This window comes from Lonchura striata, chromosome 2, assembly GCF_046129695.1.
Source record: "Lonchura striata isolate bLonStr1 chromosome 2, bLonStr1.mat, whole genome shotgun sequence".
Taxonomy (NCBI): Eukaryota; Metazoa; Chordata; class Aves; order Passeriformes; family Estrildidae; genus Lonchura; species Lonchura striata.
The window spans coordinates 50,867,066-50,891,957 of NC_134604.1; the positions used below are offsets into that span (position 1 = coordinate 50,867,066).

Here is a 24,892-nt window from a genome sequence, read left to right on the forward strand (position 1 = left end):
AGACTGACTGTTGGCATCTACTTAGGTTTCTGTAAGAAATTTAACACAGTCCCACACAACATCCTTAACTCTATATTGGAGAGTAATGGGTTTGAAGGGCAGACTGTTTGGTGGATAAGGAAATGTCTAGATGGACACATCTAGAGAGATCTGGGCAATGGCTCTATGTCTTGGAGGAGGCCAGTGACAAATGGTGTACCTCAGGGATCTGTCTTGGCATCGCTGCTATTTAAAATCTTTATCAATGACTGAGACAACAAGATCAAGTGCACCCTCAGCAAATTTGTAAATACCATGAAGCTGAGTGGTGTAGTTGACACAACAGAAGAAACGGATACCATTCAAAGCAACCTGGACAGACTTGAAAAGTGTGTCCAAAAGAACCAAATAAGGTTCAAAAAGTTCGAGTGCAAGGTGTTGCATCAGGGTTGGGGCAACCCCAGACAAAAGTACATCAACAGCAGCCCTGCAGAGACGTTGGATGAAAAGACAGTAATATGTGATTCTTCCTCTCTACTCTGCCTTCCTGGGACTCTACCAGGAGTACTGCTTCCAGCTCTGAGGCCCTCAGCACAAGAAAGACATGGATCTGTTTGGGTGCGTACAGAAGATGGTCACAAACAGTACTAGACCATCTCTTCCACATACAGGCTCAGAGAACTCTGGTTGTTCAGCAGGGAGAAGATAAGATTCTGGAAAGATCTCATTCTGGGCGGATAAAAGAGGAGGTAGGCTTTTTACATGGGCAGATAGTGATCAAACAAGGTGGAATAGAGAGATTTTATTTATGTTAGGAGAAAATTCAGGTAAGGGTGATGAGGCACAAGAACAGGTTGTCCAGGGAATTTGTGGATGCCTTATCCCAGAAGTGTTCAAGGCCTGATTGGATGGGGCCAAGAGCAACATGATCTAGTGGCTGGCATCCGTGCCCATTGCAGGAAGACTGGAACAAGATGGTATTTAAGATCTCTTCCAACCCAAATTATTCTATGATTCTATTGTCCCCAGTTGAAACTCTATATATAATACACTGAAGATCTGGATGTAGAGAATGTAGAATCAGTTGCTCCTGATTCTTGTGACCATCCTCAGATATGTCATGCATGCTGTACACATGAAAAAAATGCAGAATACAAACAAGATGAAAATCCTTGGTTGACTCCAAACCATCATCACTTATCTGCATATTTCTCATATTGAGCACATGATTTACTAACAAGTGCTACAGTAAATTTCAATTTAACCTACAGACAATGCAAAGTCACTAGAAACACTGAACATTTGGCAATTTTTTTAGTATTCAACTATAATAAGTGCAGTAACAGGTTTTTGTGAAATGGTACAGCAGACAGCATAAAGAAAAGACTGGATTTTTTTCTGAGAGATCTGCTTTTTATAGTAATTGGGATATAAACACCTAAAATCAGGATTTTATACTGAAAGGGCAAGCTAACCTTACTAATGGTGATTACTCACTGTATAATAGAAAAGGAAATAAAAGCTTTCTTATAAAACGTATCAAATCCTAAGAGTGCTGTTAAACTCATTAAAGAAAAAATGAAGTTAGAGAAACTGGTCTTATTTTTTTTCACTCCCAGTAGAGTTCATTTCTACTTCAACAACTAAGCCAAGGTCACATTTAACTCACTTCAATTTCACCCAGTGCACAAGCTAATGTCAATAGTACAGCTGCCATGCAGAGCTAAAGACTGATGGTTAGACAAAGCCATTTACACAAGGCTGGGTCTTTCATCTTCTCTCAGCTAGTGACATAAGAAAGCACTGAGGTTATTCTCAACTAGAGACTAAAACTGGCATATTAGAAAAAATGTTATTCTCCTTAGCTGTCACACAAAGGATCTGAAGAAATGTAGAAATGTTTTTTTCCTTGGTCATCTAGGGAGATCACAAAGTGACTCTAATAGCCTTCACTCTGAAATTTTCACATGGTTTAAGTGATTGCCAAGTCTGATATTTTCCATTTACACTTCATTGCCATCAGAAAAAGAAAAAAATCAATATACCTACCTACTCAAGTGTGTCACAGGATGAGCTTATAAAAGAAGACATCAGTCTTTTTAGGGCATGAAAAATATACTTATTCAAATATATCTTATTTTAAATGACATAAATTGCAGTGGTTAGTCAAGATTCGATTTCCTCTAAAATATAAGACTTAAAATATTCCGTGACTTGCCAAGGAATAAGAATCCTTCAAACTGTTGATATGTACAAATGTACTCGTTTTCTCTTGTAAGTTATACCTGCCACAGTGTACCAATATTGGTGACTACCTTCAGGAATTTTAATGGGAAGGTGAGATCTAACACATTATCACATTTCTCTGAGATGGTACAAATAACTGGAACTTTGCCAAGGCATGGGAGCAATAGCTTTTATTATTATTATTATTTCAATTATACTATGTGTGTGAATTTGAGTTGCCTTAGCTTGTTGACTCTAATGTGATTCTACATGATCTCATGCAGCTCTAACAAGCTCAAACACCCTAAGCAGAGCTATCTTCCCCCTGCATGCTATAGCTCTTACATATTTTATCTGCCTTATTAAAGATTTCCAGCAATTTTGCTGCAACAGTATGAAATGTCTTTGTTTTAGATTAATAAAATATCATAGATAAAATGGAATTGTCTTGTCAAAGATTTGACTGCTTGGACACTGTCAAGAACATTTGACAAGGGAGAGCCAAATTTGTCCCTGACTGTTCTGCTCTCAATGGATGCTGACAGGTCATCATTCACCTTATGATATAGTTTCAACCCCATTATCTTTTCCACCTTGTTTTAGAACCTCTCTCTGGCAAAGGTAGTGAGTAAGATGTTCAAGAACTGAGGTGGTATTTCAGGCTATCTGCCAGCAGTGCTGAATAATAATGGAATTTGTTTGCTTACAAATTGAGCAATTGAATTTAGACATTGAGGGGGTCACCTCTGTGATTTGTCCCATCCCCAGATGGTCAATCATCTAAAAAGGCAAAATTACAGGGTCAATCATGGAACCCTTTCCCCCATGTGGTAGCACAACATACCAACCATACAACTACTAGGCCATCCCCCACAGTTACAAGTATTCCAAGGTCAATTTATCAATTTAACAGCTTCATCTTCTTAATCACTAAACTTCTGTCTCTTTGAGCTTGTGCTGAAAGACTGTGGCTGCTAATTAAAATGGAGCTTTACTAGCAAGTACACAAATTAGATCCTGTCAGTAAGTTTATTCTAACTATTGGTCATTTCTAAATGCCTTTTTAATCCCCTAATTTTTACATTAAAATTCAAAAGCCTAACAATCTTAATCACCCCTACATCAAATTCATCATTAAGAACAGGAAGCCAGATGGTATAATTTTGATTTACCGGACTTCAGCGTGAATTAATGTACTGAGTGCCGATAATGAATACATCAAACCTGATATTGCAGAAACCTATGAATCTGGCATGTTAAATTAATAACACACTTTGCACAATGAAAGCATGTAAGCTCATATAAAACTGAGGAGTAATGGTCCCTTTTATTTTAAATGGTCTTTATTAGCCTGCAGTTTTGACTCTTAAAAAAAAAAAAAAAAAAGAGAGAGATGAACATTGTGGTTAAGAAAGTTCTGTCTGTTTCCTATCTGCTCTTTATTTTCTTTTCATTTCACTTCATACCTACATAAAAGAAAAAAAAATTATCCACCTTATTGCAATCTTTATAATTTTGAAAGATATATTGGTGAAGAAAGGGCCCCAATGAATTTTATTCAATTTGATTGGAAATTACAGTTAAAAGTTTGACTTGCTCACTGAAATACACTTATTCCAAAAAGTAGTAGCACTGTGCTGTTTGCTACATGGGATAGTTATTCATTGCATGGAGTATATAATAAATTATGCAGATCATGCCACTTTAAAAACCTATTTTTTCTTATATTCTTTTATTTTTAATGTGTGCTGCTTCTTGTTCCAATATATCTATGGTGACTATGGAGCTGAATACAATTTTATTAGAAAACAGGGTCAGGAATTAGTTTTACTGAAGAACAGAGGAATCATGCATTTTGAAATAGTTACTATAAAAAAAAGTGCTAGGTAGGAAAGATCCATGTCTACCACATTCCTTGATTATTTAGCTATTATATGGCATGGAGATGGCAGAGAGTTTAGCATTCTTGAATGAAAATTGACAGATATCAAATTGAATCATTTAGTAGCTTATGTGGTAGAAGTGAGAGAAACAAAGGGCTGATTTTACTCAAATATATCCGTAATGAATACATAATTTCATATTTATTTAGTGTAAATTAAAAACATGTCAGCCATTGCGTTTTCTTGTGGACCTATAAATAAAAGGAATTCCACCTAATTCTTATTCACACCTAAAACAAAATTATCTTTGACTTTAGTGAAAACAGGATCTGGCTCAAATACCTGCCTGTAGGATCTGAAGCTTCCTTTTCAGATATATAGCAGCAACACAGATAGAATTATATTCTCCAATATAAATTCTAGTTCTGAAATACATCTGAGTTACATAACTCAGATATATACATAACTGAAATATAGCTTGGAATGCTTTACAGTGAACAACCTGAAATGCACAAATGTGGGCCTATAGACCATAAGCCAGAAAGGCATGATGAGGCTGGTCTCTGTTTTGGAAACCACAAACTGTTTGCTGTAAAAGCATTTAAAGAGTTAGAAGATGCCTAGTCCAGGCCTGAGCAGGATAAAGCTGACTGAATAGATTAACACGAGCATAAACATTTCCCCGGGTTTATTCTGTCCCTCAATTTTCACACAGTAACTGAAGATTTCAACAGTCTCTGTGTAGCTTTAGGAAATATATTCAATATAGTAAGGATAAGATAATACCAGGGAAAACACTGCAAACCTGAATAAGGTGCTACTTTGCAGCTAGTTTTCTTCATTGCATGAGTGTGCTCTTGCACTTACCACTATGGCATACAATTTGTACTGCTTAGATGTAAACAGCCAAGATTGATTCCTAAAGAAAACAAGGGATACATTACACATTTATCTAGAGAGGACATAAAAAACCTCCTACTTGTCTCCTTTATGTATTTAGTGTTTTTACTCTTAGAAGAAGTAGTACTTTACTAATATTTGAGGAGGGATGAGAAAGATAGTTGTTCCCAAAAAAAGAAATTTGTGCTGAGAACTGTTCTAGAAACTTGGATAGGAAAAGTCAGTTGTTCCTGGATGGAAATGTTTCTCACTCTTAAATCTCTAGTTGAAGTTCATTTGACAAACCTATTATAAAATGAATAAATGCAGCTCTGTGTGATTTGTCCATTGTCAACATGTTAACACAATTTATTTGAAGATAGATTGATGAAGGATGGCTGAAGGAGTTTACCCTCCTGAGTTAAAGAATAGAAAATCCTTTTTCCTTAGCATTTCTCTTTTTTTCTTAGAAGTTCACAAGAGTAGATATACAATTATCCTCGACTTGCTGATGCAAAGGAACAGAGCATTTAGTTTCTTGTCACTGTCTCTGAAATTCCTAAAGGTACAATTAGCATTTCATTTGACATAATGTTGAAAGGTTCATAGATTGATCTTCCCTAAAATGCAGCAAGAATTTTTTGAAATGCAAATTTTGACATTTATTAACTTTTATTCCAGATCTGTTTATAGACTGTAAAACTGTGCATACATTTAACTCAAAGAAGCTAAAAGGACAATGTTTAGGTGGATACTCTGTGTTATAATAAAAGTCTATTTTATTGTTTCAACAATGAAATTTTTATTATCAGAGATTTATGATATCAGCACAGCAGTTTTTACTGCATGATTCACAGTGTTTTTATAGATGTATATTCAACAAAACAAGGAGAGAAATTGTACTGCAATGCTCTCTCTCAGGAGTGCATTTCCCCATTGAAATAATGTCAGCAGTTTTCCACCTTCAAAGCCCTATGTTTTCAAATCAATTAACAATTCTAATTGTGCTGGAACAGTTGTTCACTTAGCTTGGCAAATGGGACAGGAAACATTATTTCCTTTCTTTGCCTAAAATGAAGACTTTAATCTTCTGAACCATATTTAACATATAAAAAACACACATCTGAAAAGTTAGGCAGTTTGGAAACTCACTCGATTGTAAATATTGTTTTTCTCAGTGTTCAGGCCACAGTAGAAGAAAGGAACGAGTGCACTACAGTTTCCCCTCTGGCTGCCAGCAAACCATCTTAGGATTCATTCTAAATGTTTCAGGTGAGATTTGTATCTATCTGGACAGCTGTAAGAGTTATTGCTTTTGTAAGATGGTAAAACAAACACTGTTTCTGACCAAACTAGTGATACCAGAATGCAGATCTGTATCATATTACACAGGACTGACATAAAGTAAGTAATACAACATGCCAGAGCCAAGTCTTAAAGGCCAAATTTACATTCCATTTTATTTATATACGTATATATTGTGTGTTTAAATAGAGGCATAGTAGAAGATATAATTACTATGACTTCATGAAGACACTAACATCCAACAGTTAAAATAAATTCCCCTGTTTCTTTTGGAAACCCCAAAGCCATTTACCAGAAGGGCAAAATAAAATTATCCTGGTTTAAATGTGGTACAATTTTGTGGTACAATGTAGAATCATGTAGCAAGCCCTTTTCAGGATTCAAGATAGTGTTTTATGCTGAACAAAATAAAAATCCTCAAGCAAAAGTACAAATATGATTTTAAGCCTATTCTATATCTTCACATAGCACACTTGCATTACTCAGAAGGATACAAAATCTGTAATAAGGTCATATTCAGGGAAGTACCAGTAGAGATTATCTGTATGAAGGATCTGGTAAGCATTAACGTATGTACTCAGCTCAGTCCTGACCTTATGAAGGAATTTGCCAAGAACATGGTACTACTCTGTACATTAAATTCAGGGATGGTTAAAACACCATTTTTATAACTGTGGCCATGACTTACTGCAATCTAAGCAGTCTTCACATGCATAGCATTGTTGGAGATACTGTTTTTAACATAGTACTTATTCACAGGTCCATTCCAAGAAGTAGACAAAACGAAGTTCTGAATTCCTTGGTTGTTGTGGGTTTTTTTCCTTTTACTGTTCTGCAGCCATTTAAATGTCTTCAGTATTTATTTATTTGCTTGTGTGATGGTGCATTTAGACAGGATATCAAAGTAAAAATGGTAACAAACTTTTAAGAGTTAATTAGAAATTCAGGGTCTAGAGTTCAACCTACTTGAGTACACAAAGATGACACACTTTTTCACACCTCTTTGTCTGATTAGCACTGACACAATTGGCCTGGTATCCTCATGACTAAACTCAATATCTTACTGCTGAGATGGACAATAGTTTTTAATGATGAGGAAAATGTCTCATCTGCTAGAGGAATGACATCATAGAAAGATATTGGTCCTGGTATAATTTTTAGGTTTCTGATTCAGAGCCTGAAACTTGATTCAAAACAGGATCAAAAGCTAGATGAAATTAATCAGAAACTATGGTCCTCTGGACTGGTGAAGAAAAGGCTACAAGAAGCAGGTGGGTGATGGTGAGCATCTAGATGCCATTCATGAAATTATAATAATATTTGGCATAAATTTAGTCCTTTTTGTCTGCTTCATCATCATGTATCTCTTTACCCCTCTTTGCAGAGCTTGGTATCAATTCCCTATTTTGTAAGTGATTAATTAAGCTAGACTTTATTCAGGTTACTCAGTCACAGTGACTAGCATCTAAATTCAAGAAAGCCTGCCTACAATCCCAGCCTGCCAAATCTTCACTTTTTTCTGTCCTCTCAGTGGTGATGTGTAGTCATAACACCTAAACTAGGTAATGATAGGGGACAACATTAATGTGATTTGCTCAATGATTTTTTCTAAACTGATAACAGAGATTACAGAAGAATGCAGATATATGTGTGCCACTGCAAATGCACAGACATGTTTCACCCTGAGTGACTATACCTTTAGAGCAGTACTGTTTCCAAGAATAGATTTAGACACCTAATCTGAGACTCAGAAAGAAACTAGATCAAAACAGCATCCTTGGAAATATTTGTTGCTCACTGGGTACCTTGATTTGTCACTTTCCAAGAACAGCAGAAGGCACACTAAGATGCCCTAGTTCTTCCTAGAACTCCTTTTAATTTCAGAAACTGAGCCTTTCTCTGTTTAGGCTTCACTGGGTCTTCATGCAGTGTCTTTTCTTACTGTTTTCATTCCAGCACTATCAAGTTGCCTATAAAATACAAGGGAAAATTTTGTCTTTCTCCCTGAAAAATAATATTTGGTTTTTGTTTGGTTTTTTTTGGTTTTTTTTGTTTGCTTATTTGTTTGTTTGTTTTCACACGTCTACTGGCTAGAACATCCACACAGGCAGTCCCTGTTCCATCATACCCTCCTGGAAGAAGGTTGTAGTCACTAGGACAGCAGTTTATGAACACCTCTGAATGTGAATGTTTAGGGCACCTACTTTAGAAGGAGAATCCTGTGTTTCTTGTTCCTCCTTACAATCACATTGCTGAGTTTTCGCATTCAACAATCATTGGCTTATATGCCAAAATACCAGATAATACAGATAATACAGATAATACAGATACCAGATAATACAGAACCTGGAATCACTAAGCAGCCAGCATCATCAGACTAGAAAGCCATATTCCCAGTTGTTCTTCCTTCTGGTCCAACAAATCTCAAATTCACCTCATCACAGTAAGGCATATCTTATAAACAAGTTAAAACAAGAGTAATTTCTTCCAACATGTATTTAGCTTTCAAGACTGAAGCTTCTATGACAGAAATGTAAAATGTGTATGTCCCAAAAGCATATTTTTTTCCAATTTCTGTCAACAAGTGTAATATATTCTGTAATCCTTTTTTACAAATGTTGCTTTTTTCTTGCATAATTTCTTAGGGAGAGAAAACAATACTCCTTCCTCAGAGTAGTGAGGGGAGAATTCTCTAAATAAAAGACAACAGCAAAGCACACTTCAGCACTAAATCCTTGCTGTCCACACTGCTTAACTCTTAGTTGATACCCTTATTATGCTGACTGCAGGGTAAATATCTCTATAGGAGACTAGTCCTAAGAAGTATAAAATCTGTCAGTCAGATGGCCTTGTGGCAACAAGCCAGAGAGTAGCTCCAGCTCCTTTTTTATTTGCTTTGTAGATACAACCAAACTGGCTGCAGTGCTTCACTGTGAAAAGCAGGTTTGACAAGACTGCTATGTCTGTAGCCACACCGTGATATCCTTTTCTTTTAATTGGAAATAAAAACATTATCATATTATTTGGGGAAAAAAGTATTGAGGGGTTTTCCTTCAAAAATAACTTTTGTGGTATGGATTCTTAGGTGGAAAAGTGCTGTTCCAAAGTCCCAGGGAGACACATCAACTTAAAGAAGGCATGGGACTTTACCTAACCTGTGTCACTGGTGTTATTCACTTAACCAATTTTATCTGTTCTGGGTATTCCACTTTGAGAGAGAAAGTATCTCAGATACCTAATAAGATGTTACAATTTCTGTTCTAGGGACATTGCTAAAGTTAAGAACTATGGTATCTATCTCTGTCCTTTACCAAACTTAACCTTGTCACAGTTTGACCCTGAACAGAACTCCTTGACCTGAAAGCTGCAGCTGATGGAGAACCTGCCTCTCATTTGTTCTTCTGGAGAACAATGAGCTATTCACTTCTGCTGTGCTGCAAGGCTTATTCACTTTATGGTCAATTCTCAAATGTCTGTGAGAAGATTATCTGGGTTATGTATTATATGTGTCATGATTTAAAAAAAAAAGAAAATCCTTTTCTGACCTCATTCCATGCTTATAGTCTCATTTTTAAAAGGTAAATATACTAAACAGAATGTGCTGGCATTTACTGTATGTGGGGGGGTTTTATCTATGCTTAACTTTATTTGGGGATCCTGTCCCCTCCTGTCACTGTTCTTGCATGGCAGTATTTATGCTTGAAATCTGCTGCTACAGAGTTACAGAGGGTTTGCTATCTAAAGCACTGTGAACCCCTACAATACTGTAAAAGTCATTGTGATTTGGGATGGCTTATTCTTGGCCACTCTTTGCCCTTCCCAGTGCGTAATTAATTCCTGCTATTCTCTTTTTTCCTATTCATTGTACCTCTGAGCAATTGATTTCTTTTGATAGGAGATTTGACTGATGGTAGATATCAGCTTTTTGAATTTTGTTTCAGAGCTTTTTACTGTGGTAATTATGTAACATTTGAATATTATAGGTGCCTGAGACAAGATTAAATAAACAAAATTAAGAGTTGTATGAAATGTTAACCTCCTTTGTTTTCCTTTGTATATTTTGGTTTATTTAGTGAATAGCTTACATTTTTCAAGTGGTATCTGTTAAATATTTAGCATAATAATAATTTGGGAATTTCTATCCTGAATGCATTTTTTATTTTTATACAAACTATTGTATCACACTTATTCCAACTAAGTAGATTATTTTTCCTGTCATTTATTTCTTATAGTTCAGCACAATTCAGATACACTTCACAATAATAGCATGATAACATGCTTATTGTTCTTACTTTAATCCTTCAGTTTTATCTTAAAATATGGAATTAGAGAAAGAACTGGCTTCCCCTTTGTTACCAGTGTTTATTGACAAAAACCTTATCTAATGAAAATATTTCATCTTCTTTTATGGAATTTTAGTCTTTAAACAACACAGTTGAACAACTGCATTTCTAGACTTAATATACAGATATGCAAGTGTCTTTAATACCTTGTTTAAAAAAAATCAAATATTCAGGGAAGTGACAGATGAGCCTTAGTATAACCTGTCCACCTTTAATAAGATTTACTCTATCAGAGGATATACAATGGTTGCTGGGATAATGATTATATTAGTTATTAGATTAGAACAGAAAATATTAAAACCCTCTGATTAGATAAATGTTTTTAACACTGTTGAAACTAATATGTATTTCTGTTAAATGAAGTAGAGTTAATGGCATGCTTATGACAAACATGAAAGATTTTTCTATTATTTTCTCTGTTTTGCCAAGTTGTAAAAAAAGTAGTCTTTTTCACCATTTAATATTCATATTGCATGTCCTACAGGACATTGGTGCAACAAAAATCATATTTTATTAAAACATAAACATGCTTTCAGTGTTATATCAAGAAACAGAGACTTGAAATTCTGGCACCAATGTCTAATACAACCTACTTTGTATGAAACTGTAACCACTGCATAATAATTTAAATGAATGGACTTGATTTTCCTTTTAAAAATACTCAGAATATCAACATAAAGCATTTTCATTTCACTAATTTTTAATGGCTGGGAAACTGAGATAGAATATTAGAGTAAAAATGTGTTAGTTGTCATACCAAGAGAAATGCTCAAAGGCAGTGAGGATCTGGTTTTGATACCATGATATTTTCAGCAAAGGAGATCGTGTCCAAGAGCTCTACATTGAATAAAGCAACATCTTCCAACATCCTTGATCCCTTTGTTAGACCTTTTGCTAGACTTTGATTGGGATGAAGACAATAATTCAGTGTTTGTGAGAAATACTGTCATAAGTCAGGGATTTTTTCAGTTAAATTGTTTGCCGATTATTAATTCTGTTATTAACAAGTATGTTCAGATATGTGTAGGGAATTTCATCAGTAGCTTGTACCAAAAAAAAAAAAAATCAAACATTCACCAAACTTTCTGATTTCTCTCATTAATCATGCAAAATGTTGATCATGCATTTATGATATGTAAAAGTTAAAATGTCAATAAAATAATAATACACAATTTCAGTACTTTATTAAATAGAGGGTGAGGGGACAAATGCCACTCACAGTCTCTTAAGAACTCTTCAGAGGACAGAAGTAAAATTAAGGAGGAGGTGAAGGTTGGAGGACAAGAGAATTTCCCTGGAAGACATTTGCTTCGAACTGCTCTTTCCTGGATGACCTCTGTTTTATGCATTGCTGATTTAGACTGTGATCCAACATATAATTATATGCTTCCTGACTAAATTTCATAAATGTTTCTTGCTTGCAAAGGTTTTCAAGATTAAGCTTTCTGAGGAATGGCTTTTTCACACAAACAGTGGAACCTTTGTTACTATTTTTTAAATTTTTCTTCATTTTTAGGTCTTCCAATGGTGGTAAACCATGTAGTATCATAGGAAAATTCAAAGAGTAAACATACTAAACTTTTTAAAAATCTAAATACATTATATTTTTCTCGACTGCTTTATTTGAGCACAATTGTTTACTATATTCCTCCATTATTGGGCACAAATTACTGCCAAAACATGTCTGGATATATCTCTATCAATCTATATCTATATTTATATCTAGGACACATATTACCATTTACTACTGAATTATTGTGTATAACAGGAGCACGGAAACTTTGCACCTGCCAGTTCTGGCTGATTTTCAAAATTGTGTGCGAGTGTCAGAAAAATGACCTGCCAGTCTGTGCTAGTGATTAAGGTCCCACACAAATTCTTCAGTGATTTAAAAAGGGTGCTTATCCTTGAAGGGTTATTCTATATGAATCTGTCCATCTCATAGCTAGCAAGTGAAATGTTTACTGTCTGAATTAGGGATAAAATGATAGCTCCAATGTCAGTAGCACAGTACTGTCCATTTCCTGGCTAGTTTATAAAAACATAGGATGAAATACTGGCCCTGTTGAAGTCAATATGACTTTGACATTGATCTTCCACCAAAATTATTTTTGTTGATTAACTTTATCTACTGATAACCTGTATTATAATAGCTTTTTGGGGGGATCAGCTATTTACTGACACCCCAACACAATTTTCCCAATTTTAAATGCAAAAGAGACAGGCCCAGCATGAGCTTCCTAAATTCTGTTTGGGTCTGGGAGAGAGAGATGGGATCCACAGTCCTCTTGAGAGGGTAATTCAGAGCACTGACATTAACTCTTTTTTCAAGGTCTCTTCTGAAGTAACATATTTCTCTTCATGTTGTTGAACATGTAGCAAGCCTCTGAAGATTACAGACTTCAAATGCTGGGGTTGGACTACAGAAGCAGCAAACTCAGGCAGGGCACTTGGGCGGTGTATTGAGGGATGTCACAAGGCAGGCAAAGTTCCATTCTCAGAGAAGATATGAGCAGGTCCTCACTGCAGCTTGTAAACAGATTAGCTAATTTCGTCAGTTAAGATTGACAAAATTTTAGCAACCAGAGAAAGACCTGGAAGAGCTAAAGACTTGGAAGAGCTAAATTAAGAGCTAAATTAATCTTCTTGATCCTGTTTTTTTACTTGGCAGTCCAAGGGATACCATGACACGGAGCTCTGCAATATGTGCAGAGTAACAGCTGGTGAATCTGGTGAGGCTTCTTCTCCTATAGTATATTGAAGACATTCCAAAAAAAAGCATTTTGTTGTATTTACATTAAAGAAAGACAGTCATACCAGTTACACAGAAATTAAATGTTCAATTAGTCTTGCTGTTTGTCAGATCTGACAAACAATAAACAATGATACTGCAACAATCACTGCACATACTGTAGCCTGTTGAAGGAATTCAATGCCCAGAGGCACTTAAAATCAGTATTAATTTAAAACATGTATCTCTACAAATGCAACCTGTGTGCAGTAAGAGGCATAACTGAACAGAGGCTTTCAGATACTGACAGTGCTTGAAACATCTGAGAATGTTCCACGGACCACAGTTAAGAACCACTTGTAAGGGTATTAATACTGAACAATCCTATTTTAGGTGCAGAAAGGGACAAAAGCAAGATTCATCTCTCTCTATCACTCTTCCTCTGTGATGGACAACAGTTCTGTATTTACAAGAGCAAAATGTTGCAGAGACACTGAATGAAACCATGCTTAGAAAATGAAGGATAATGTGGGCCCATTGCTAAATAGACGGAGGACCTTGATGATAGAGAGGGCAGAGAAGGCAGAGTTGCTTAACACCTTCTTCACATCTTCACTCACTAGACCAGTCTTCAGGATAGACTGGCCCAGGAGACCAGGGTGAGCAATATTGAACGACTTTCCTGTGGTCAAGGAGGTTTGGTTTAGAGAACACCCAGGCAAAATGGATATCCACCTGTCCATAAGCCCTAACAGGATGCACCCATGAGTGCTGAGAGAGCTGGTGGATATCATAGCAAAGTCACTCATTATGATCTTCGGAAGGTCATGGTGATCAGGAGAAGTGCCTGAGGATGGAAGAAAACAAATGTCACCCCAGTCTTCAAAAAGGGCAAGAAGAAGGACCCAGGAAACTACCAGACAGTCAGCCTCACCTCAGTCCATGGAAAGGCATTGGAATGGCTCATCCTGCATGTCATCCCTAACCATGGGAAGGAAAAAAATGTAACCAGGAATTGACAGAATAGATTCACTAAAGGTAAATCATGCCTGATCTACCTGATTGCCTTCTATGATGAAACAACTAACTGGGTGGATGAGAGAGGAGCAGAAATATTGTCTTCAATATTATGTATGTGTTATCATTATGTAAGTGTCTCCAGCAAGGCTTTTAACACTGTCCCTCACAATATCCTCACAGGCAAAGTCAGGAAATGTAGACTGGATGAGTAGACAGTGAGGTAGATTAAGAACTGGCTGAAAAGCAGATCCCAGAAGGTCGTCATCAGTGGCACAAGATTTAGTTGGAGGCCTGTCATTAGTGGTGGCCCCCAAGCTTCAGTACTTGCCAGCAATGTTTGGCTTTCCCATCAATGGCTTGGATGAAGGGATAGATGCCTCCTCAGCAAGTCTTCCAGTGACACAAAGCTGGGAGGAATGGCCCAGAGGGCTCTTCAGAGGGATCTTGACAGGCTGGAGAGACTGGCAGAGAGGAAATGTCTGAAATTCAACAAAGGCAAAGGCAGGGTCCTGCACCTGGGGAAGAATAACCCCATGAACCAGCACAGGCTGGGGGCTGACCTGTTGGAAAGCAGCTCTGCAGAGAAGGATCTGACATCCAGGTGGACAACAAGCCACCCATGAGCCAGCAGAGTGCCCTGGGGGCCAAGGAGGCCAATGGTATCCTGGGATGCATTAGGAAGAGCTTTTCCAGCAGGTCAAGGGAGGTGATCCTGCCCCTCTACTCAGGTGAAGCCACATCTGGAGTGCTGTGTCCAGTCCTGGGCTCCCCAGTACAAGAGAGACGTGGAGCTCCTTAAGCAGGTCCAGCAGAGAGCGACAAAGATGATTAAAGAGCTAGAACATCTCTCTTATGAGGAAAAGCTGAGTGAACTGGGCAAGGCCAGCCTTTGGAAGAGACAATGGAGAAGAAATCTCATCAATGCATGCAAGTACCTGAAGGGAGGGTGTTCAGAGGATGGAGCCAGGCTGTTCTTGATGGTGCTGATCAACCGCAATGCATAAAAAGTTTCACCTGAATATAAGAAAAAACTTTACTGTGCAATTGACTGAGTCCTGGGTCAGATTGCCCAGGAAAGTCTTGGAGTCTCCCTGACAGAATGTATTCAAGACCAATCTGGACACAATCCTATGCCACATGCCCTAGAATGGTCCTGCTTGAGCAGGAAGGTTGAACCAGACAACGCACTATGGTCCCTTCCATCCTCACCCATTCTATGATTCTGAGATTCCTCTGGATAGGTGAGTGGTCCATCCCTTCAGCAGGACCATGACCAGTTTAGAAATTTGAAAAACTAATTCCCTTGTGGGACCTGATCTTGAAAGGAAAGTGCTGAGTATTTTCTGCATACAAGCACTAACTCCCATTTTCTGCTCAAGAGAGATTTGGGTGTTGTGGTTCCTTTTATTTCTTTTTTTTTTTTTTTTTTTCAATAGAAGAAATAGATTTTTTGGCCCTTCTTTCTGTTGAGAAGGACTGAGCTACAGGCCAATCAGGATATAAAATCAGGAGCTTCTGAGCTGAAAGAAGTAATGGATCACTTTCTCTAAACCCTGTTGCCTGACATGGATTTTGTCAAATTATTATCTTTTGAGCTGCACATCTTTGTCAACATGCAGCTTATTTCCTTGGGCTGTGCTCTGATTTCTAAAATCTGATATAGCTTCTACAGCTCTTGCTGTAGGGTTTTGTGGGAGAGAGTTTTGATCAGATTTATGTTGGCTTCTTTTCCACGTGCTAAAATGATACAAAATAAAATCTTGTACCAATCTGTTTTTTAAAGCAAATTTCAGATGTTGCACCTGTAACATAGACTTAACCATGTTCTAAACACAAATGATAAAAATCATCTGAAGTCTCTGCTTACAGATTTCCTTTAGAAAACATTTACTGATTGTACCTGACTTGTTTTTCTATGTCACTGCAAAGACAAAGCAAATGCTGATTAAAGCAATTAAAAGTTTCCTTTGTTTGCACAGAGATGTATTCATATGCAGCTTTTTTCTTTGTAGACATCTTAATAAGTGCCAGAAGATTGAAATAAAATCTGTCATCGGTTATATTTTTTTCTTGAACTGTCTACTTCACATACATATTTAGAAAGATTTGCTACCAAAGCTTCCTTATATGTTTTCTATTTGTTGTTGGAAAATGGTAAATGTTGAAATAACACTAGATCTATCAATCTGATAATATGATGTAATGCATCTGACAGCTGAAGAGAGGAAAAAAATGCAATGACTTATATAGCATTTGAGTAGTGTATTTTTTGTTGTTATGTTTTTCTTCAAAAACACAACTGTGCTGTTTGGGTATCTGCCACCACAGAGGGATATAAAGTATTCTTGTGGATGGAGGATTCAGCTTTAGCAGAATATAAATTAACTGCCATGTAAATATAAACATCAATTAAGTTCTGTCACTTGTTAAATATTTATTTACTAAAATGATTTAAGCAGAAAATCTTGTTGAGGGGAAAATTGTCTTTTTCTATCTATATGCTGCTGGTACCTCTTAGGAGCCAGCTTTGTTTCTATTGTTTCTTTATTTATAATCTCTTATGTGTGGTTGCAGAGGTTGCTATTTCAAGCAGCTGAAAATTTAAGGTGCATTTCTCACCACTGTTGAGCAGCATTAGGCATGTAACTCCCATTAATGCTAATGGGAATTAAGCAGATAAATGCCTTCTTGCATTGTGGATAAGTGGACTTCCATTTTTTAAGGTGACAAAGACTTCACTGTGCAGCTGGGACATGATTGCACATGACAAGATCAGAGAAGTGCCCAAATACAGAGGGGAAGAAAAATAATTTCTGGGTTTTTTTTTTATTCTGATATTATAGTATTATTATATCTATTATGACATTATATTATAACTTTTACTCTGATAATCCCACTGGAATAAACTGTCAGTAACTTTCAAAAAATTGTTAGGCATTGTTGTACATTTGCTCACAAACTCATGAGCGAACATTGTTAAGTTGCATGATCTTTTTCAGCTAGATGATGTACCTAGAGACATTTATGACTTTCAGTTGTTCCTCATTTCTTTCTCATATTAACACTATTACTCAAAAATGGGTTTCTTTTGACTTATATTCTATCATAAAATAACTATTTCAGACTAAAATCTCATTAAATAGAAGTTACAGAATGAGTAATTTACACCACTGGAATATCCATAGCATCAGTTTTCTTTCCTGAAAAAATGATTCTGTTTCTCTCATTTGCTCTTTGTGCTACACTGGATCAGTATTTATTTGGCTTAGGCAGGTGATAATTATTTCAATAAGAACCTAGATATTATAATGAAATTTCTATAGAAAATTCAGAGGAGAAACCTAGTCTTATTCTGGAAATATGGGTCAATTGGATGCAAATGAAAAATTCTGGATTATGACTTTACTTCACCTGAGGCTTAAAATACAGAATGTTTCCATCTGATATTTAAATATGAGACGGATCAGATATAAGGACATAAGAAGACATGACAAGTTCTAAATAAACATAAAAATCCTAAATATATGTGTGCAGAAAACCAGCTCCTTGGAGCCAAAAAAATGTTAGAAAGGGAAATAAAAGTTTTTAAGCCTTCAAGATCAGGCACATACTTACCCCTAGATTTACTGTTTAATCCCATTAAGCACAACTAACTATATCAACACACAACCAAACTATTCTGTGCAAACCATCCAAAAACCTTTACTGGTCATTGTTAAAAGGTCCATGTGCTAGGTGCCAAATTGCCATAAATACTGATTCCCCTAAGTTCTTTTCACATTCCCATCTAAATTTTCAATAATGATAGCAATCAGACAAACCATTTCAAAATCCTAATCAAATATCTTCTCAGAGCATTCATAAAATGAGATGCTGATGCAGCACATTCTGTTTAATTGAGATACACTTAGACTAGGAAGTCCTCTTAATCAGGACGTCTCTCTGGGAACAATTTAAGTCCAATGATACTTAATGGCAATGACTACTGCTTAATGTGGATGGCAATTCTGCTTAATTGAGATTTCTTCCAGTGATGTAGTAGTTTACAGCTCTACACTTTTAAATAACTAAGACTAATTTTGTTATGGTTTATGTTTTCCTATATGTATTTTAAGTAAATGCGATGAATTGAGTGGAACAACACTTTAAAAATGTTAGTCTTTGTAGCAAATCAGGCTTTACAGAATTACAAATTCCACGGCAGGCATGGCATAGTAGAAGGATATGTGGTAGAAATGTGTAAACCTAAAACAGTAGTGTTAGAGGAAAGGAGAAGATTGTCTCATTTTTTTCCTGTGTATGGAATATCTAAATTAAAGGTTTTTTAGCAGAAGAGGAGCCCAGAATTCAGTTTTGAATGTTGATCAGTGTCTCCTGAACCTTTGAGTGTCAAAAAATGGGGAAGCAAACAAATGAAGCATGTAAGTTAACAACAAGCAGCAGATATGGCACATCCACTGTGTACATATCATGCAGGGCAGGAGGAGAGATCTCTGAGGTGTCTTTGTGGATGTTCCTGGCAAGGTCCTCACATGCATAAAGTGTGCCATGAAATAAAGCAGGAAGCAACATGTTTTATGTGGAGCTATTCAATGAAGACAAAGACCGGTGTATAACGGGACTGTCAACCACCTGAAAAATGGATAAAGGGAGAAAATGTCCAGGATGGATGTTAAAGGAAAAACAAGTACATGGGGAAGGGGTCCAAATCCTGCTCAAGACTAGTCTCATCTCTAATCCATGGAATCTTTACATCACTGAAGTGGAATATTGTGTCCCTGATGGGTACCTAATCTAGTGGCTGCACAGAATTGCTAATGAATGGTACATTTGATCTGCATGAAAGCCCTGTCCTGCACAGAGTATGTGCATGCGGAAAAGGTAGTCGAGATTATTATCATTCTACAAATGGCTGATAAGAATAGTGGTTACTGCTTAACAGGACTACTGTGCCCCTGTTTTCAGCACACAAAAGCTTTCTAGCCTTAGTGTATCCAGAGTGTAACTTGGGATGTGAAACCACAGACTCAAATGTGAGTCAGTGGGAATTTGTTAGAGCAGCACAACTTTAGGCTGCTTTTATAAAACAGGGAAGTTCAGTGCCATGATTAGGTGAAGAGAGAGACATTTCCTTTCCTTCTGTGAAGGAAATCTTGGACGAATATATTGTTGAAAGAGAGTTTCTCTTCTGGGGAACACTTAGATATAAACCTTGTAGGAAGAATCATTAAATTTTGAAAAGCACCCTTTCTATAGTGGACCCTGGCAACTGAAGGAACATTGCACAGCTATTACTGCTGACAAGCATATTCATCAGCTTTAAATCTAACCTGCTTAAACTTTTTTAAAACATTTGAGTAAATATTTTGCTTTTATGGCAGTAGGATTTTTTGGCTAAGGAAGTCACATTTCACCCACTGTCTGCATATAACTTTGAAAATGGTGCTTAGCTCTCACCTAGAGCACTGTCTGTCCCTTACCCTGTCCTATGATGAGATTGCACATTATGCCAAATTTAGTGTGCTTGCTTTATGATGTGCAGAGTAAAAAAGAAACCTGCTTCAGTCTTTAAAAAAGTAAGGACACAATCATCTTTTGCTTAATATTGCACTTCCACTGTTTCCTATTTGGTAGCTGCAGCAGAAACTCTTAGAGGTAGAATTTAAAATATGAAAATCTGTCAAGGCTACAAAAAATTCCAAATAATCTGTAGCAAATCAACGACTTCCATATCATCAGCAAAGGAAGGTGGTTCAGACTTGTTGAACCCTAGTTATTATAGGCTTGAACAACTCCTGATATAGAGGAGAGATATGCATGATTATGCAGGCAAGCACAAGTTAAGTAAAGCTGACTCCTGCTCACTGCAAATCTAATTGACAATTTTGTTGCCCTTCTCTGGCTATTTAAGAAGAGTGGTGAGGTCAATGATAATGGCATGTCTCTTGGCTGGAAAATGCCACCCACTTGGTTTCTTTATACAAGGCATTGATTTCAAACTTCTAAGCTCAGCTTTGTTACAAGGAAAGAAGAATTTTAAAAAGCCTTGTGGAGTTAATTTTCTGCTTATGAAAGGTGACTAGCTGACAACTGCAGAGACTTACACAGAGGAGATACTGTACCTTTGCATTCCTTCTTTCAATATTACACTGGCAGCTCATTGTCTGTTTCCTCATATTTTCATATGTACTTCAAACTTGATCTTGTAGGGTCATTCCTGGGATGAAAGTTATACTAAGTCTGGGGACTTATAAAAAGCCCCAAATTAATGATATTTGTAAAGATTTTAAAGAAATAAGAATATAGCTTTCTTGTTTTGATCATCATGTCTAACAAAATGTCTACACATTCAGCTAAGCCTTGAGACTTATTAAAAACCCTCAAATTAATGACATTTCCCAACATTGTTAAAAGATATTTTAATGTTGTCAATTTTAAAGAAATAAGAATATAGCTTTCTTGCTGTGATCATCATGATTAACAAAAATGAAGCAGACTAGAAACAGCTTCATTTTTACTCCATGCCCTGACACTTTGAATTCAGATGGCATTCAAGTACTTTCAAAACTTACTGACTAAACCCTGATTTTTTAACACTGGCTGTTTGCAACCTTATAGTGTACTAGTGGTCTTCAAAGAGCACTAGACAGTTTTGAGCAGTGGTGAGAAACTTCTCTAAGTATACATGTAGTGTATTTCTCCTCAAAATATAAGTTTTTCAAACATTGTTATGTAGAACTCTTTCACCAAAAAACCGGATTTAGCTCCCACCTGTAACACCTATATTTAGGTGTGCGAAAATACATTATTATGTGTGAGCTAAATGTCTGCTAAAGCAATTGATAGAATTTTAAAGGTGGCCAAGTGCAAAAGTTGACAAAACATTAGGGTCTAGTACTATTCAAGATGCCTCAGACTATTTGAGAGAGTTTCATGTACTGTTATACAAGGCAAAGTACCTGCGGCAAACACACTTTCTTGGAGGATCAGACACCAGATGGAGAGGTCAAGTAATTTCAAATGGTACTAATTACTTCTGGTTTGGTACAGAATTGAGCCATTTTGAGAGCCCTTTGAGTAGCTCTCCATTCCCTACAAGAAAAAATCAGACAGATCCCTTAAATAATGACACCTACATTCAAACAAAAAAATTCAAATGTACACCATCTGAAAATCATCCAGTGATGATTTTCTAAACAAGAAGTTTAGAACCATTTCTGGGCCCAGTTAGCAAATATGCTTCCTTGCACTAGATATAATGAAATGTGAGAGGAGTAACACAGCCTCTCACTTTAGTTCCCTGGCTATGGCATAAAGTAAGATTTCCATCTCACCTAAGGGCTCACAAAAGTGAAACTCATGCCCATTGTTTGCTCTCTGCATCACACTGATAATTCCATACTCCATCTATAGCCATTGAAGGTGATACAGGTAGTGCAAAAAATTATTCTTTTTGTAGAAGTATTGAACACCTGTCTGCTTCTCCTCTTCCTATGACAAATTTAGACAATTAGTAATAGCATCTTTGCCTAATACCTTATGATTGATGCCTGGACTTCAGTAAGGCCTTTGACAGTCTCCAACTAAAGCCTCACAGACAAGCTGTTGATGTATGGGCTGCATCAGCAGTGAGGTGAGTTGAAAACTGAGAGAACCGAGGCTGGAGAGAGGTGATCAGAGGCACAAGTTTAGCTGGAGGCCAGTAACTAGCAGTGTAATGCCAGTCATCAATATTTGTTCCAGTCTTGTCCCATATCATCATCATTAATGGTCTGGATGATGCATCAGAGTATACCTACAGTGAGCTTTCAGATGAGACAGAGCTGAGAGGAGCAGCTGTTACACAAGAGGGCCTTGCTGCCATCCAGAGGGACCTCATTAGAGTGGTGGAATGTGCAGGGCAGGATCTTTACAAAAGTTCTGAGAAGTGCAAAGCCCTGCATCTGGGGAGAAATAATCCTATGCATCAGTGTGTGCTGGGAGTCATCCAACTTGAAAGCAGCTCGATAGAAAAGAACCAGGGAACCAAGTTCACATGAACTAGCAGTGTGCTCTTGGTGCAAAGAAGTTGAATGACATCTTGGGCTGTTTTAGGCTAAGAATTCCCAGCAAGTTGAGTGAGATGATCCTTTCACTCTACTCAGCACTGGTGAGGCCACATCTGCAATGCTGTGTCCATTTCTGATCTCCTCAGTACAAGAGAAACATGGAGACAGTCTAGTGAAGGTGCATTTGGATGGAGCATCTCATCTATGAAGAGAGGCTTAAAGAGCTGAGACTGTATAGCCTGAAGCAGAGAGGGCTCAGGGTGGATCTTACCCATGTGTATAAATACCTGAAAGAGGTATAAAGAGGGAGCATCCAGCCTCTTTACAGTGGTGTACAGTGGCACCTCATGACAAGAGACAACAAACACAAAATGAAACACATGAGGTTCTATCTGAACACTGTGAGATATTTTTTACTTTCATGGTGACTGAGCCTTGGCACAGGTTACCCAGAGAAGTTGTGGAGTCTCTGTCCTTAGGAATAATCAGAAGATCTCTGGACAAAATTCTGGGCAGTTGGCTCTAGGTGTCCCTGCCTGAGCAGAGGATTTGGGCAAGATGACCTTCAGAGCAACCTTCCAACCTCAACTACTCTGCAGTTCTGTCATTAGGGCATTCATCAAAAATGTGAACAACTCGGATTCAAGTCTTCCTCTCTGATATCAATAAGGAAATTTGATCTTCCAGTTGTGAATAAAGTCCTATCTAGGCAAAATTTTGTGGTTCTGTATTTCAGGGCTAGTTACAAAACCCTGCTTTGTAATACGCTTTAAATACCATGGCCAAGGTTGTGGGGAGATACACACAGATTTTTTAACAGTGCACTATTTCCTTGTTGAATCACACCTCTTTACTCCATGCCTTTTGAAGCATGGAGGTGCTAATATATTTATATTAATAAACATACTCACAAGATTTCCTATATAAAGTGCTTTGCTTCACTTCTGTTGAATAAAGGGAGGGTACTTAACTGCACTGCCATGGGGAAAGGACTGTGACTCAAGTTTGTAACCATTCCCTTGAATTTTTCTTTTGTTCTGCTTTTTTTAAAGCTTAAAGCAGCCTTCCCAGCTCAGGACCAGTAAAGTCCTGAGAAGACAAATTCCCAAATCATTCCAATCCTGTCCCTGTAGTTGAGGGCAAATAAAAAAGCAGGAGTTCTGAAGTGTCTTAAGGAACTACCCAAGCAAGATTAAAAAGGAACTCCACCCATTTTCTTCACTGTGTGTTTCTACTGCATGCGAAATATCTCTTTATTTTAGCATTGTAAAGAAAGCAACAAATGACAGATAAGGTTTCATTTTGATTCTTAACTCCAATGAAAATGGTCTCCTGTGGGTACTGGGAAAATTAGCAAACATTTAATTGAAACACGGCTCAGAATGTAGACGTGCCCATAAGCACCTAGGAAGATTGAGGTGCCTCCAGGGTTCTGTGCCAGGTGAGGAGGGGTTATAACACAGAATAATAGAATGCTTGTATTTGCAGTTCTGCCAACTCTTCTTGCTGGCCCTGAGGTCATTTAAGTGCTCAAATTTCATTTTAAACAGAAAAAGGAAGTTTCTGGAATTGAACAGAAACTCGAAAACAAGAATTTTAAAGACATAAAACCAAAGCAAATAGAAAGGTAGAATTAATATTTGCGTGCATGTGTAAATTACTTATATATACACTTATATACACACACATAGCTAACACTAACTCCATCTTATTTAGATGATCCTTGTTTTCTTTAAGGCCTTTGCTCATGACCATTTACAGCGTGGGCTGGTAAAACTGTGTCTATCAATTTATTTCTGGTAGTCATATATTTTTTCTTTTCTCTTGAGGAATGAACTGCAACCCATACAATAATTAAATATTACCTTAAGAAAACTGTGAAAATAGTTTTTCAATTTCCATTTTCTTGGTGCAATAGAGAAATGTGTGCTTGGTTTTACTGATGTGAACATCAAAAACTACAAGACTGTCAGTATTATAAGAAGCTTGTTCAAACTTTCATTGTTGGAGTCTCTCAGAACCCCATCTAACTTCAGCAAATAAAACCTAGTCTGTGCATTTACTAAAATGAAAAAATATATAGTCTACACACATTATTTTATTGTTTAAATGGCTCTCATTCATGTTTCATTTCAATAATATTTCCCCAGCTTGTAAAGCTTATGTTACATTGAGCTCCTCTTTAAATTCACAATGCATAAAACTGCCAGGTGGCCTAATAACAGAGTGCATTAACAGATTGAACTATAAATCAGATGGTTGTGTTCACATACTGTAAAAACACCACCATTTTCTTTCAGATCTGAGTTTGTACACAGATTCCTCAGAGAATATGATTGCTCTCAAATATTAAAAAAGCCCATATAGCTCAATTTTAGCGTCAAGATTGATTTTATATTTCAAACATAAAATTGTTCTCTTCAATCCTACAAGAAAATGTACACAAAATATGATCTAGTTTTGACACAGGAATGAAAG

General features: G+C 36.9%; 1 long non-coding RNA gene and 1 pseudogene across 1 annotated transcript in view; one reads left to right on the forward strand and one right to left on the reverse strand.

Annotated features, from left to right (window-relative positions):
- The window catches only part of LOC144248888 (uncharacterized), a 139,356-nt gene that overhangs the window by 77,933 nt on the left and 36,531 nt on the right, over window positions 1-24,892 (reverse strand). The window lies entirely within an intron of this gene.
- On the forward strand, window positions 295-15,165 carry LOC144248291 (uncharacterized; annotated as a pseudogene).